Raw genomic sequence first — 14909 nt, forward strand, 5'->3', positions numbered from 1 at the left:
AGAGCTCCCGGCACCCAGCTCCGCCGCGGTGGCGGCAGCCGCGCTCACTGTGACGTTAGCAGCCTTCGCGGCTATTTATATCCACACGATTGGATTTCATTCATGAAACCAGGGCCTGGTGTGTCTGGGCGCGGGTGCGCGGGTGGCCAAGGGGCCTCAGCTTTACGCAGGCTGGGCCCGGGCTCGCAGGCGGATTGCCCAGGACAAACATGCGCAGAGCATGGGAGACCCAGGCCCGTCTCCGAGCCGAGGGGAGGGGCGGGTCGATGAGCTCTGTGCCGCGGTTCCCATCCCTAACATCCCACCCATGCCCGTGCAATTGCTGGCCCTTGGTCCCAGGCTCCGGAAAAGTAAGTTGGGCCACTAACCGGCTGGGCAGCATGGCTTTCTTTCCCCTAGCAGCTGACCGGCCGCGGACTCCGAGGGAGGACATTGGCTTTTGTTTCAAAACCGAGCCCAGCTGCTGACTAAGGGCGGCGTTAGCCCAGCCTCCTCCTCCCCTGGGCGGCTGCACGTGCTGTGCTGTCGGGCTTGCCCCTTGGGGTTCCTTCCTTGGTGACTTAGCTCTTGGGATCCCCGCAGGGGCTTAAGGACTCACAGGCAGCCCGCAACCCGAGTAAGGGGGTGACTTACAACCTCCAACAAATGGCTGAGCGAGGAAGTGAAATTGACTTCTGGCCGCTCATGGGTTGTCAGAATCCTTGGAAACCCAAGAGAGTCCATCTCTCCTCTTCCAGGCTGACTGTGACCTCTGAGGACAGGACCAGGGGTGTTTTTTTCAGGATTCACATAAGTATTTAGAATGTTTACAGTATGTCAGGTACTCTGTCAGGTTCTAAGGAGATGACAGTGAGCACGACCAAGCTGGCCTGGGCCCTCGGAGAGCGTTGAGAGGGCCTGCTAAAATTAGTGTGCCCAGACCTCCTCACTTCCAGCCTGGGCATCAATGGTACTGATGTGCTCAGCTACCTTAAAGGGATTTATTCATTTAATAAACCTTTATTTAGAAGGATGTGTACACAGGGCTGGGTATGCAAAGATGGCAACGTGTCCTTGGTCCTCAAGGAGTTCTCCAGGAACATGTTCTGAGATATTGAGGGCTGGGGAAAAGGGAGCCATATTTTATTGCAAGGGCTCTGGCTTTGCCATATCCCCCAAGAAACAGAACATTGGGAAAATTCCTAAAAGCAAACCCCTCAGTCCCTCAGTTTCTTCCAGGAAACCATTCTTAGTTTCCCAGATGGAGTACTTACTGTCCCTTCCCAGGTCCCCAGATGAGTTCTAGTCCATTGGGCATTCCTACTCTTCCCCACTGGTTTATATTTCCTGCAGAGACAAAGGCTTGTCTGGTGCTCTCTGAATATCTCAGAGGCTCCAGGATATAGTGAAATTCAATGGTTTATTTTTGGCAAGGAAAGGTATTACAGGCAACCTGCTTTGTTTAGGCCATCCTCACTGAACTGTCTTCGAAAGGGAGTTATCAGTCCCTAATCTTTTCAAACTACTCTCAAGGCTAAGAATTAGGGTAGAAACTCAAAAGAAATGGGAATCAACATGTATTGCAGCCATCATATGTGGCAGGCAGTGGGCTTGAATGTTGAAAACATATTTGCTCAGTTAATCCTCACAACAACCGATGAAGAAGATACAATTAATATCATAATCATTTTATAGATGCATGCAGAAGTGAGTAGTTTTCTGAGTTTTTGACAGTTGTACTTGTACCTGGGTCAGCTTGTGCCAGGCTTTATTTTATCACTAACCTGCTTTTTGGTATCCTTCCTTTCCTGTTTCTTTTATTTCCTCAGTAATAAATTTTAAAAAATTTAAGTGGCATGCTTTAGCAAGGTAGGTGCTAGGCCCAAAAAGACATCTATACAAAGACTCCAGTTGACAGACTACCATTCAGTTGTCACTTGCCTTCCATACCCAGGGGACCCTGAGGCTCAGATAGGCCTTCTAAAGGATGCTGCTTCCATAGGGGTAACGAACAAACAGTCATCAGGAAATTGCCTAGTTGGTGCCTAAACCTGAGGGAAACTGACCAGAAGAACTTTCAGGAAAAAAATAATTGGTTAAACAGCAATTAAGATTGCAGAGGAAAAGTCACTATTCTAGAAAGTCCTTCCATATTAAGGCAGTGATCTGAGAAAGAGGCTGCCATAATTATGCTAAGTAGCTCTCAAATTTTACAAATGACCTCCCCGCCCCAATTCTAGAAAAGTTGGAGAAACCAGTCTCTACTTTGCCAACAAAGGAGTGAAAAGGAACAATAGCAAATTGAACTCCAGAATTTATCCCTGTTCTAGTTATTACCACAAAATAACCCACATCTGTATACTGAAATTGTTGTTTGCTAATAAAATCAATACTATTTCATTTTACTAAATATAAAAATGGGGCCGAAACCGGTTTGGCTCAGTGGATAGAGCGTCGGCCTGCGGATTGAAGGGTCCCAGGTTCAATTCCGGTCGAGGGCATGTACCTGGGTTGCGGACACACCCCCAGTGGGAGATGTGCAGGAGGCAGCTGATCGATGTACCTCTCTCATCGATGTTTCTAACTCTCTATCTGTCTCCCTTCCTCTCTGTGAAAAATCAATAAAATATATTTAAAAAAAAATGGGTATTTAAGCTTAATTAAACCAACACTGCATATTTAAATACTTCCAGGATTATACTGAACAAAAGTGGATGTAAAAGCTTTTTGACTAGCTTTTATGGTAAATAGTTATCAAAGTCATAGGATTAAAATATAATCCCCACAATGAATATAGAGAACTGTTCCATTATCACAAAAGCACTTCATCATGCTACCCCACCAGCCATTCATCTGTCCTCCATCTCTACAGTTTTGTCACTTTGAGACTGTTATGTTAATGGGAGAATACAATATATAATGTTTTAAGATTGATTTTTTAAAAACAAGCCCTTGAGGTTCATTTAAGGCGTTGCATGTATCAGTAGCTCATTCCTTTTTATTGCTAAGTAAATTGGCATTATACCAGAGAATCTTTATCCATGTACCCATTAAAGGATGTTTGAGTAGTATCCAATATTTTGCTACTATGAGTAATAGTTCTATAAACATTTGTATACAGGTATTTGTGTGAGCAAAAGATTTTTATTTCTCTGGGATGAATGCCCAAGAATGTGATTGCTGGGTCATATGTTAAGCAACTGTTAAACTGTGTTTCAGAGTGGTTGTACCATTTTACATTCCCACCAGTAAGGTAGAAGAGGTTTAGTTTCTTCACTACATTCTCCCTGGCATTTGGTATTATTACTTAAACAAACAAAAAAATCAGTTGTTCAATAGTTTTGTAGGGACGACTTATTGTGGTTTTAATTTGCATTGCTCTAAAGGCGAATAACGTCGAACATCTTTCACATGCTTATTTGCCGTTCAAATCTCTTAGTTAAAACATCTCTTCGTGTCTTTGGCCTATTTTATAACCAGATTGTTTATTTTTTTACTATTGAGTTTTGAGAGTTTTTTAAAAAAGTATATTCTCAGATCATAGGATTTTTCAAATTACTACCTCAAGATAACCAAGTTCAATTCAATCACTATTGTTCAACGTTTCTATTGCCATCAGTTTATAGAAAACGTTCTCAGGGAGTTACGTAAAGCACACCCATGCACTCACTCACATAAGACTCCTGTAGAGAGGGTCTTTCCGTATTATTTTATAAACCTGCATTTCAGTGGTTGGCAATCGATGCCCAAAGACCAGCAACACGTGGTGGTGGCGCCAGAAGTCCAGTTCTGGCTTCTGCGCATGCTCAGGCGCAGGCGCGGACACCTTTCCAGCCGCCAAAGCGCCGCAGAGCCCACACACGCGGAGAGGAAGACCCCTGGGGTCGTCTTTTCGTCGTCGGACGCTGTCTGTGCCTGTAAAGAGGATGCTCCCTTAGGTGGCGAGTTTCAGGTGTTCCAGAGACGCTTTCCTACCAGGGTTTGAAGACGGGGACGCTTGAAGCTCACTCTTGCGCCCATTTTAAGACTCGATGTGTCTGGTTGCAAGATACTAAAAAAAGAGCGGCGCACGAGGATTCCTGGCGGGAACCAGTGGCTTTCAGGACAGCCGTGGCGGTCCTCTAAAGATGCCCTGGCTGGGGACATGGCCCACGTGCGGACTCGCATGCTCGGGTCGTCTGGCTTGTCCAGAAACGCTTCTGCGCCACTGACCAGGGGAAGGCCTCTGGGCACCGGACGTGAGCAGCGCTGTAGCTCGGACTCCCTTGTACGAACCAGCTCGCGTGCCAGCTTCCCCAGCTCCCACCGCCGCGCCAGGGAGAGCGTGCGCCCCAAAGGCTCCAGCTGCCCAAAGGCAGGAAGGTAAGGCTGACCCTCCTCTGTGGCTCATCAATGCTAAGCGTTCAAGGTCAAACGGAGAATGACCCGACCCTCCCGGGCCTCTACGAGATGCTTCTCGCAGCTGTCAGACTCCTCTGGGGCCTGGTGATGCGGGGGGCGTCCATCTGGGGCCCCTCCCCTAGCTTTCATGTAGTTGATAATGGCAATAAGATGGGTTACCCGCCACCACGAACCCTTTCCTTTCCAAATGCCACAGGCAGGCGTTGCATGCATCTGTGTTAATGGGTCTTTCATTTGGCAAAATGTGAAAACCCTTCAGCCCAAGGGGTTTGGGATGTGACTACTTGGGAATTTATCTCAGGTGCTATTACTCAAGCCAGCCCCGAGATCTCTGAAGCTTCTATTTTCTATCCACCGTTCTGGGGGTAATCTTTGTTATTCTTTTTTTTTAAATGTTTTTATTGATTTCAGAGAGGAAGCGAGAGGGAGAGAGAGATGATAGAAACATCAATTATGAGAGAGCAGCATGGATCGACTGCCTCCTGCACGCCCCCTACTGGGGATATGCCCTTGTCCGGAATCGAACCTGGGACCCTTCAATCTGCAGGCCGATGCTCTAGCTACTGAGCCAAACCGGCTAGGGCAATCTTTGTTATTCTTAACTGGGAATCAACTGAAAGAGATATTCTTTACCTAAAACCTACAGGTGGAAATTATAACTCCCAATCTTGGGTTTTTAGTTCAGTTATCACTGTCAGTCTTGATGTAGTTTCTAGGAGAAGCTTTTGAAAATAAATACTTAAAAGAGTTTATCTTAAATATATAAATTTAAAGATGTTTATATGTATTTATAGGCAAACACATGAATACTAACCTTAATCTAATGGATTCAATCCTAGAATTTCCAAGATTATCCATTTAAAGATAGAAGCATTAAATCCTGGGTGCTTTTAGTTGTTAGGTCTATGAAGGCAAAAATACTTCTTACGTTGGGGTTTCTAATTTACTGGGCACCAATGGTTATAGTCTATGAGCTGGAAATCAACAAAAAAAGTATCCCTTTTTTATAGCATGTTAAATGTATTTTTGCAGGTTTGTATGGATCCGTTTATTAGGTTTTCTGTTGGGGTGGGGCAAGTTTCGTAAAAAAAAAAAAATGTGATTTTACAAGCTCCACAATTCTAAGTATATTCTTCTTTCTGTCCAAATCTCTCTTACCAAGATGGTGGTGTTCCACAGCTCTAGCTCAGCATGTGTAAGAGGGAGGCACACAGCCTTTATGATTATATGTCTGGCTTTGTTGGCATGGCATTACTAATTGGAAAACATGTATTCACATCTATACAAAGAAGAAAAACAACAGTCTCACGCACAATGTGTATTTTTAGTTTTGTTTGTTTCGTTTTTAGAATACAACATGATTCTGTACTGGGAAAAATCTGCATGTGATGGGACATTTGTTTCAGGAATAAGTTACATTTCCTCCTAATATTTGCAAAAGGTGTTAATGCTAGATTTCAGTTTTACCTAATTAAAAATAAATGAAAATATTTATGACTCATAGCATGTTTAAGGCTGTCTTGCCTGACTAACTGTTTCATACAACAAACACAGAACTGTGTTTCTGTTCATGAAACAAGGGGGAAAAAAATCCCCAAACACACATTAAGGGAACACATGGTAGTTGAAAGCACAGAAAAATGGGATTGTATTTGGCTGTCCCACTAACTAGGCATGTAATTCTGTGCTAGTCTTAATTTATAACAACTCAAAGTTCCATATATGAAATGAGAACAAGAATAATAACTTTCTGAAAAGTTGTTAAGAGACTAAATGAAATAGTGTTTGTGGAAAACGTCTTGTAAAATGTGAATCTCTGTACACATTGGTAAATGTAAAATTGGACTCATCATGAGGCCATTTAAAAATAATGTGCAGCACAAGGTATCGTTTGATTTGGGAGTACCAAAGATCAATCATTCCTACAACTCATCCCCCAAATGCTGACTGTAAGCATTATACATAATAGCCGCCATCAGGTTCTCTCTGTAAAGTAGAAAGTTTAGTATTTGAGGTTTTTGCACTGCGAATGACTTGCAATTGCTGCTTTTTCTTCCATCTATAGAAGTGAGCTAAACTACATGCAGAAACTAGAAAAATAAATGAACTGCGCACGCATATACACACAGCCCACTTCAGAAAAATAATTCCACCTACGTTCATATCACAATTTTATGCTTACCAAACATTTCTAATATACATTTCACTTAATCTTCATGACAGCCTTGAGAATTATTATCTCAAGTATGAGAGAAGGGGGAAATGAAGTTTCCTAGAGGGTAAGTGACTTGCTTTATGTCAGCGAGAGGAAGCCAGAATTCTGCTTAACCTAGAATTCTAACCCTGATCTTCTGGTCATGCGGATGTAGATATTCTGAAGTAAATTAGTGCATAGTACACTAACATATGTATAGGTATCACTTTAAAAGGAGACACATTTTTTAGAAACTCCAGTGACCTGGAAGGAGATATACAGTCACCAGAAAAAAAGCTGAATTGGGAGGCTTTTTCTTAATAGGCATCACTCCTTTCATAATGGTTCCTTATCTAAAAGCACAGAGGACCTGACTCAAGAACATCTGATGCAATGCATACAATTGCAGTCTCTCCTTAACTCTGTAAACATATTTACTTTAATATTTCATGTGACTCCAATTTACCACTTGGTAAACTCCCCTTTATGGACAAGTGAGTTAAACTGCATTGCAGGTGCATGATATAAGCAGTTAAACATGTCAGATCAATATTGAAGGAGCATAATCGCTTAGTTTGTAAATATAAGCTGGTGACTCCTGACATCAGAACACGAAATCTCACTTCCCATCACAGCACCAGTCTTAGAGGAAACTGAAGTTTTGGTGAAAGACATGGAAGTATCATTATGTTTTCATCCCACAGTGCCCTGAACAGTAAGGAAGACCATAGTAAATGATTTTTAATAATGATAAATGATAAAACTTTTATAAGACACCTTAGTTATTTCTTCTAGCTTATGTACAGGCCATCTGTATGACTTATGACAAAGCTGCAATTTTAAGGGCAAACTATGTTCCACGTTTTTATTTGTTCTACTGTAACAATTGCCAGCAGTACATTGATCATCATAAAGATGTTTTGCAAAGAATTAAGTGTGATAAACAGGCAAGCTACTTAGTGTGCTCGAACAATAGAAATAAACACCACTATCACCACCTGACTTTTTAATCTGTAATTACACTAGTTAATATTTTAGTAAACACCCACTATGTGTTGGGCAGGGTGCTAAATGCTTTCACATTTACATTAACTCCTCAAAATGACTATGAGGAAGGTACCATCATCATCCCCACTTCATGGATGAGGAAACTAAGCACCAGAAAGGTCAAGTCACTTGCCAGAACTAAAATTCCTATTTGTTTGTTTATTTAATCCTCACCCCAGGATTTTTCCCATTGATTTTTAGAGAGGGGAAAGAAGGTAGATAGACAGAGAGAGAGAAACATTGATGTGAGAGACACATTGATTGGTTGCCTCCTTGCACACGCCCAGACCAGGGCTGGGATTGAGCCTGCAACTGAGGTATGTGCCTCTGATCAGAATCGAACCCAGGACCCTTTAGTCCTCAGGCTGACACTGAGCCAAACCCGCTAGGGCTCAAATACCTATTTAGATATTATGCATTTTAAAGTAGGAACTCCTCATAGGAAAAAAAATCTACTTTCATATAATAAGCATTTCATATTTACCATTCCCTATTCAATCAAAGTAAAGCTGATTTCAATGCATAATATCACACTGTGTGATTAGGGACTAATGGTCTATAGATCCTCTTAAATTCAAATATCAAATTAAATTACCTTAATATGTTATATTTCAGAAACTTCAGATAGGTTAAAGGTCAAGTTTAGTTGAAGAGAGTGAGATGTCATCTTCATGAGATGACAACTTTAGGACTGGCAGGGTTCTTGACAAGCTGGCTAACATCTGAGGGTCATTTGTCTGTGAGTAATATCATCTCACCACCATAATATATCAGAAAACTAATGCAATTTGTAATTAATTCCTTGATATTTCCTTAAGAAATAAATTATTATTCTACTTCCTACCTAATGAAATAACTGGGATATTACAATGGTTTCACCTTGTGGCAGCAATGTCAGGTTGATAAGAGGGGGAGGTTAAAATGGGCAGAAAAAGCACAGCCCATTTAAACAGATGATGTGATTATGAAGTCTGATTTAAATACATGGACAGTATGGGCAAGGCAGGGACTTAGGCTCCTAATAAGTGTATCATTCCCAATTACTCAAGTAAAGAATATACCTTGATGTTTACATATCCACATCTATCCAGAGGAGGAATAAGGTGGACACATAAGAACCCATTACTTCAAAAGAGATGCTTCTTTCTTCTTAATTCTTGGCCAACCCAGATTCCTAATTGAAGATCTGGGTCTCTCACTCATTTCTCTAAGTTACATGGCACCTGGAGGGACAGTGGTCTTTGTGTGAGATGGGTACTAAATATGACACTCACAGGAAACAAGAAGAAATATCTGAGTCACTTTTTTCTTAGCAGTTTTCAATACTTTAATACAAACAGTACTTTTTTGTGTGTGAATAGTAAAGGTGATATAACGTCTACTGTGAACATAAATAGTTCTTCTGCTTTCGATAAAAAGGAACCTGTCAACAACTGTTCATCTAATGAGCATTACTGCTTGTACCATTTGATTATTGCTGGACTTGATGTTTCTTCACAATAACACATTTGAGGTGGCTAACAGATGAAATAAAGTTATATTTCTTATTGGAAGACTTCTCAGGGCATTTATATGTGAAAAGAAATTACGCATTTATAAGAAGAAATAGTCTTGTTTTGGGCTGCCCATTCATATTAGACTAAGTAACCCTTCTATGTAACCGAGAGTCCACAGTGTTTCACTGAACACACTTTGTGGACATCAGAGTAAGTAATACAAAAACGGTGGATAAGTCATTCCACACAACTTAACATGGAGGCTTCCTTCTGATTGGGCAGACATGTGGGTCATTGTGGTCAATTATTCAAGGAGTAACTGCCCTCGGTCTTCCCAAACCACAGATAATTGCCATCTATCATTACTTGGCACAAATACATTCACTTAAATTGCCAGTGTAGTATATACCAGCAGTGCTAATTGTAAAACACTGTAATTGGAAGGAGTGACCCAGTTATTAGAAAAGCATTCTCTTAGTCTAAATTTGTGGTCTGGTAACTTGTCAGTGATGGGTACTCAAATGGGTCCAGTGTTTAATGCAAAGGAAACAAGAACTCATATTCACCAAGCTTATTTGTTGTTTAAAAAATAACATCACTATATTGAAAATTAAGTGTGTGCTATCATGGTTGATGAGGTATTTTTCATTTAAACGTGTTATTAAATTCATAACAATTTTTAGCCACGAATTTTCTTCATGAACAGTAGTGAACTACTATCATGTGGGATTCTACAAAAGTTGTACAGTTGGGCCTTATTTCTTAATAAGCTGGTGATACTCTTCTGTGTGTAGAATTGTAAGCAAATAAGTGAAATGGTTGTTTTAAGCCTCCACATTCTGGATTAATTTGTTATACAGTGATATATAAACATAATGTTAGATCTTTCTTTTGTTTTGGAGGAGGTATTCATGCATTTATTGGTTTTATTAAATGGTAACAACTTTACCATGTTATAATCTTTCCCTTCCCCCAATTTTGTATTGGAGGACATACTTATTCTTTTAATAAAGTTTGCCAATTACCCCTGTTGGGTGCCATTAGGCCCTGGATATCCAAAAATAAGAAAAAGATTCAGAAGAGCTCTCAACCTCACTGAGGAAACAGAAGTACTTACACACAGGACCCGTTTTGTTTGTTAGAATGTTGTGTGTCCAGTGTAGTGACAGCACAGAGCAGGGATTAACTCATTCAGTTGGCTGGGGAGGGAGGCAGAATCTTCCAGAAAATCCTAGAAGGAGCATTGTTTGTGTTAATCTTGAGGGATGAAAGGAATTCTCCCAGGTGGAGAAAGAGAGGCATGGAAGACAGCATTCAGTTCTGAAGGAAGAGCATTAGCAAAGTTCTGACAGTATGAAAGAATATGATGGTTTTGAATAACTAAAAGTAGTCTTGAATAGCCATGTAGTAGGTGAAGTGACAAAGGTGATTCAGCTGTCCAAGGAGACAGAAGCCTTGAATGCCATTCTAATGAATTTGGTTTCAGGGCAAGGTGAAGCCATCTGAATGATTTTTTAATAATTGTACTTAAATCAAGAGTAATTTATATACAGTAAAATGTCTAATATTTTGAGTTCAATGACTTTTAATATATCTAAGTACCTTTTTCACCACCACCTGAACCAAGATGAGGCCAGCATAACACTTATAACAAAACTTGACAAGGACATCATGAGCATAGACACATATCCTGAATAAAATATTAGCAAATAAAAATAGTATTAGCAAACCCAGCAGTTTATCAAAGGATAATACATTAAGGCCAAATTGTCAGTAATGCAAGGTTGGCTTAACATTAAAAAAATCCATAATGGCTGAAACCGGTTTGGCTCAGTGGATAGAGCGTCGGCCTGCGGACTGACAGGGCCCCGGTTCGATTCCGGTCAAGGGCATGTACCTTGGTTGCGGGCACATCCCCAGTGGGGAGTGTGCAGGAGGCAGCTGGTCGGTGTTTCTCTCTCATCGATGTTTCTGACTCTCTATCTCTCTCCTTTCCTCTCTGTAAAAACTCAATAAAATATATTTTAAAAAATCCATAATGTAAATCATGATATTAGAATAGAAAATCACATGATTATCTCAACAGATACAGATAATGCAGTTGATAAAATTCTATACCCATTCATAATAAAAACAAACACCAAAATGTTTATCTGAGCATTTTAAGCAAGGAAAAGGCATGACCAGCTTAGGGCTGTTTAAAATAGAAGACTTTTAATGAAGCAGTCACAGTTCTTATTCTTGCAGTAAGGAGCTACAGTCTGACATTTTTTGGGGAAAGTTTCCAGAGATAGGGGAGAAAACAAAATCCACAGAAATCCAGCTCTACCACGTGAGGAGCTATGACAAATGCTGACTGCCACTAAGAAGCAATAGATTCACTCCAGACCTCTTTAAGAGCTATGCAGACAAGCAAGGACTCAGACAGCGTCCATTAAAAATGTGATTGCTCTATACAACATAGGCAGCAGTGATAATGGATATGATTTACATGTCTCTGGCTGCCTTATGCTGAAAAAGAAATGCAACAAGATAAAAAAGCTGAAGAGTTTAGGCCTATAGTGATGGCTCATTGCAATAAAGATAACTGGTAGAAACCTGAGCCTTCATTTTGTCTGTCAGTGTCCAGCTGTGTGCCCTTTGGAAAGACAGGTTAGGTTATCTCTTGGGCCTGTTTCTGTATTTATGAAATACAAAGTGGACTAGACTAGAAGGGCCTCAGAATGAGTCATATCTGGGTTTCAACCCTGGCTCTAGCCTTTACCATCTATATAACCTATGCCTTACTCTCTCTATCTGTATAATGGAAAGAAACCTCAAAATGTTCCTCTGACATTAAATAAGATCATGTAAGTGGAATTCTTAACATATTCACTGCACATATTGAGCACTCAGTAAAGGTAGATGTTATTAATGTTTTTAAGAATTAGCTATAAGGCTCTGAAATGCTATAATGATAAATTGTTGACTGGAAATACTCATTTGCTCTGACATGGAGATGTTGTGGAAAGCTTTGAAATTCTGTTTATCCTGCCTGTCATCACAGGTGGTACCGTAAGAAGCTCGATAATTTTAGCAGGAAGGAAAACAGAAGGGTAGATATTTTTTCATGATTTAATCTTGATAATATACCAATGATTTTATTACCATGTGCAAAAAACTATGATGACATTTCTTATACTCGGATAAGTACTAAGTGAAAATTTTAATTAAATGATGCGTCCATAGAATTTCCATAGAATGTAATTAATGTGACAACCAGAGCCCCCTATTGATTACACTCGTAAATTTAATCAAACAGTATGTTTGTCTAAATAATCCAAGAGAGTTTGACGTCCACAGCCAGACATGTGGTTTTTGCCAGTTGTAAATAACTGCTCACAGGAACAAAGTACCCCCTTAGAGAACTGGAAATCTAATCATCTGCATTTGCAACATAGCACATTGTGTCAAACGAATGACTGCTTTTTCCCAAAGTAATATTTATAGTATCTGAGACTTTGAACTATTTGGTTAGACCAAATATTTAAACTGGGAATACTCAGGAGAGAGGTTTTACTTTTTGTATCATGCCCCCACCATCTGATACTTTCTTATTTACTGGCAATCATAGCCCAAATCACGAAAAACTTGTAATAAACTGCAATTGGATTGCATTTTTGGTGGCCTTTTGGGCAGTAATGGCAGGTTGGCTGCCCTCACTGGCCTGTATGCTTTGGTGCCCTTGACTGCTGCTCTGTTGTTTCCTACCTTTAGTACCTATGAACTTGTCATTGCCACTTCATGAAGATGCCCTTTCACCATCGTGTGGCAAGAGCAGGATTGCAGAGTCTTTTTCAGTTCTCATCCTGTAGCTCTTCCTTATTTGTTTATTGACTTGGGGCTGGGTTGGTGGGTAGGGGTCATAACTCTGCCCTGTACTCAGAGTCCAGTGTGCTTTACTCAGGGCAGCTTTTTCTTCTACCATTGAACCAACCAATGGAAGAGGAGTGGGTGGCCCTCATTCTCAGAGGGCCCTGGGGCTGGCTTCCTAGATTACTTCAGTTGGTCCTTCAGTGATGTTCAAAAAAGACTGTGCCATGCCATGCGAATTACACTCAAAATAGAGAGACCACACCAACATTATTTGGAGCTCGTAGAAAACCTTGTATCCAGTGAAAACATAAAACAGTGAGGAAAAAAGCACAGAACTGCGTGACATTTTAAAAATTAACAATTAGGGGAGTGAAGGCCCAGTTTAGAAAAAACCCCATCTAGTAATGCACTGGAAGGAAAGTCCATTTCCGACAGGTAGTGTGGCTCTGGAGCCAGACACCTGTGACTCCACTGCTCACGAGCTGTGTGATTCTGGATGCAGTATTGAACCTCTCTGGGATTCCACTTTCTCCTCTCTAAAAAGGGGATCTGTGCATTGAATACATTGCCTGGAACATAATTAAGAGCAACATTCTGCGTATGTTCCATCGACATGTGAGAAAGCTGCCTCATATAATAAAATGAGTGCAATGATGTACTAAGCACTACCTCACTATAATGCCACATAGATCTAGGTCAGAGTGAGGAGATTTTGTCTGAGAAGCATTTGGCAATTTTCAAGTTATGTGACCTTGGGAAACCCCCTATGGCTCTCTAATTCTTAGAAATGTCTGGAATGGGCTTAACTACACTCACCTAAAATCAACATTGCTGTGTGTGGAAGTGCTTTTACAAGCTCTGCATTCTAAGCAAGATAGGCTCTTACTCTATTAAAATATTATCACAATACTATTAAATGTAATGATTGTTTATAATGTTTTTTTCAAAGAAATTGACAATTTTTCTGCCCTTCAGATCCAGAAACTCAAAATGAGCTACATGATAGAAAATGTCTGCTGATTATAAAGCTTACATTTTGTTAGTAGGCTGCAGTTTTTTTGTTGGAACCAACATTAGAATCACCTGGTTATCTGTGACTTCTAATGTAACAATTCCCAACAGAAAAAAAGAGACTATTTTCTACAAATAATATATCAAAATATACACAATGGTTATATTTTCATTTTAAATATAATCACACAGAAATGGCAGGAGAAATAAATGATGAATGTCTAATAGTAGCCATTTTATAGATACATCTCAAACTGCAAATGCAAAGTAAAGTTAGGAGTCAAAATTGGCTCTTAATACCTACTCTTTCTACAAACAATTTTTTTAAAATATGGGTTTTTTTAAATTGATTTCAGAGAAGGAAGGGAGAGGGAGAGAGAGAAATATCAATGATGAGAGAGAAACATCCATCAGCTGCCTCCTGCACCTCCCCCTCCCAACTGGGGATCTAGCTGCAACCAGTATGTGCCCTGACCTGGAAAGGAGCTGTGACCTCCTGGTTAATGGGTCAACACTCAACCACTGAGCCATACCAGCCGGGCCAAACAATATATATGTATATTTTTCCTTTTGGAAGAAATTTTCACACCTTCAAGAAGAAGCAAATTATGTAGTGTTTTTTTTTTTTTTTTCCTTCCTCTCATAAACTGTCTCATATAAATGTCTAGGTCTTTTTCGAACAGTCATAATTTTCTATTTTCTTCTAAAGAAATTGTCCACTTGACAAGTACTTAGAATCACAACTATCCTTTGATAAAGTCTTAAGATGATTTGCTGTAGCCCTGGAAATAACAGTGGGCTTAGTCCAGTCTGGGAAAATAGAAATAAATATTAGTTTAAGAATCTAATTGTAACAGTTTGTCCCTTGTTTTTAAATTGTTTTATTGCTTAAAGTATTACAAAGAGTATTACATATGTCTCCTTTG

General features: G+C 40.1%; 1 protein-coding gene across 8 annotated transcripts in view; it reads right to left on the reverse strand.

Moving 5' to 3' along the window:
* RHOBTB1 (Rho-related BTB domain containing 1) overlaps window positions 1–14909 on the reverse strand; it is a 115444-nt gene that overhangs the window by 64138 nt on the left and 36397 nt on the right. Inside the window, exon 1 of one of the 8 annotated variants that reach the window (XM_006759370.2) lies at window positions 369–465. The exons of 6 other annotated variants lie outside the window; for them this stretch is intronic. The gene's annotated coding sequence lies outside the window, so the exon portion shown is untranslated. Of the gene's footprint in view, window positions 1–368; window positions 466–14909 lie in introns of those variants that run through there. One more of the 8 variants, XM_006759371.2, reaches the window with a different exon arrangement.

Source organism: Myotis davidii, unplaced genomic scaffold, assembly GCF_000327345.1.
Source record: "Myotis davidii unplaced genomic scaffold, ASM32734v1 scaffold655, whole genome shotgun sequence".
NCBI classification, from domain to species: domain Eukaryota; kingdom Metazoa; phylum Chordata; class Mammalia; order Chiroptera; family Vespertilionidae; genus Myotis; species Myotis davidii.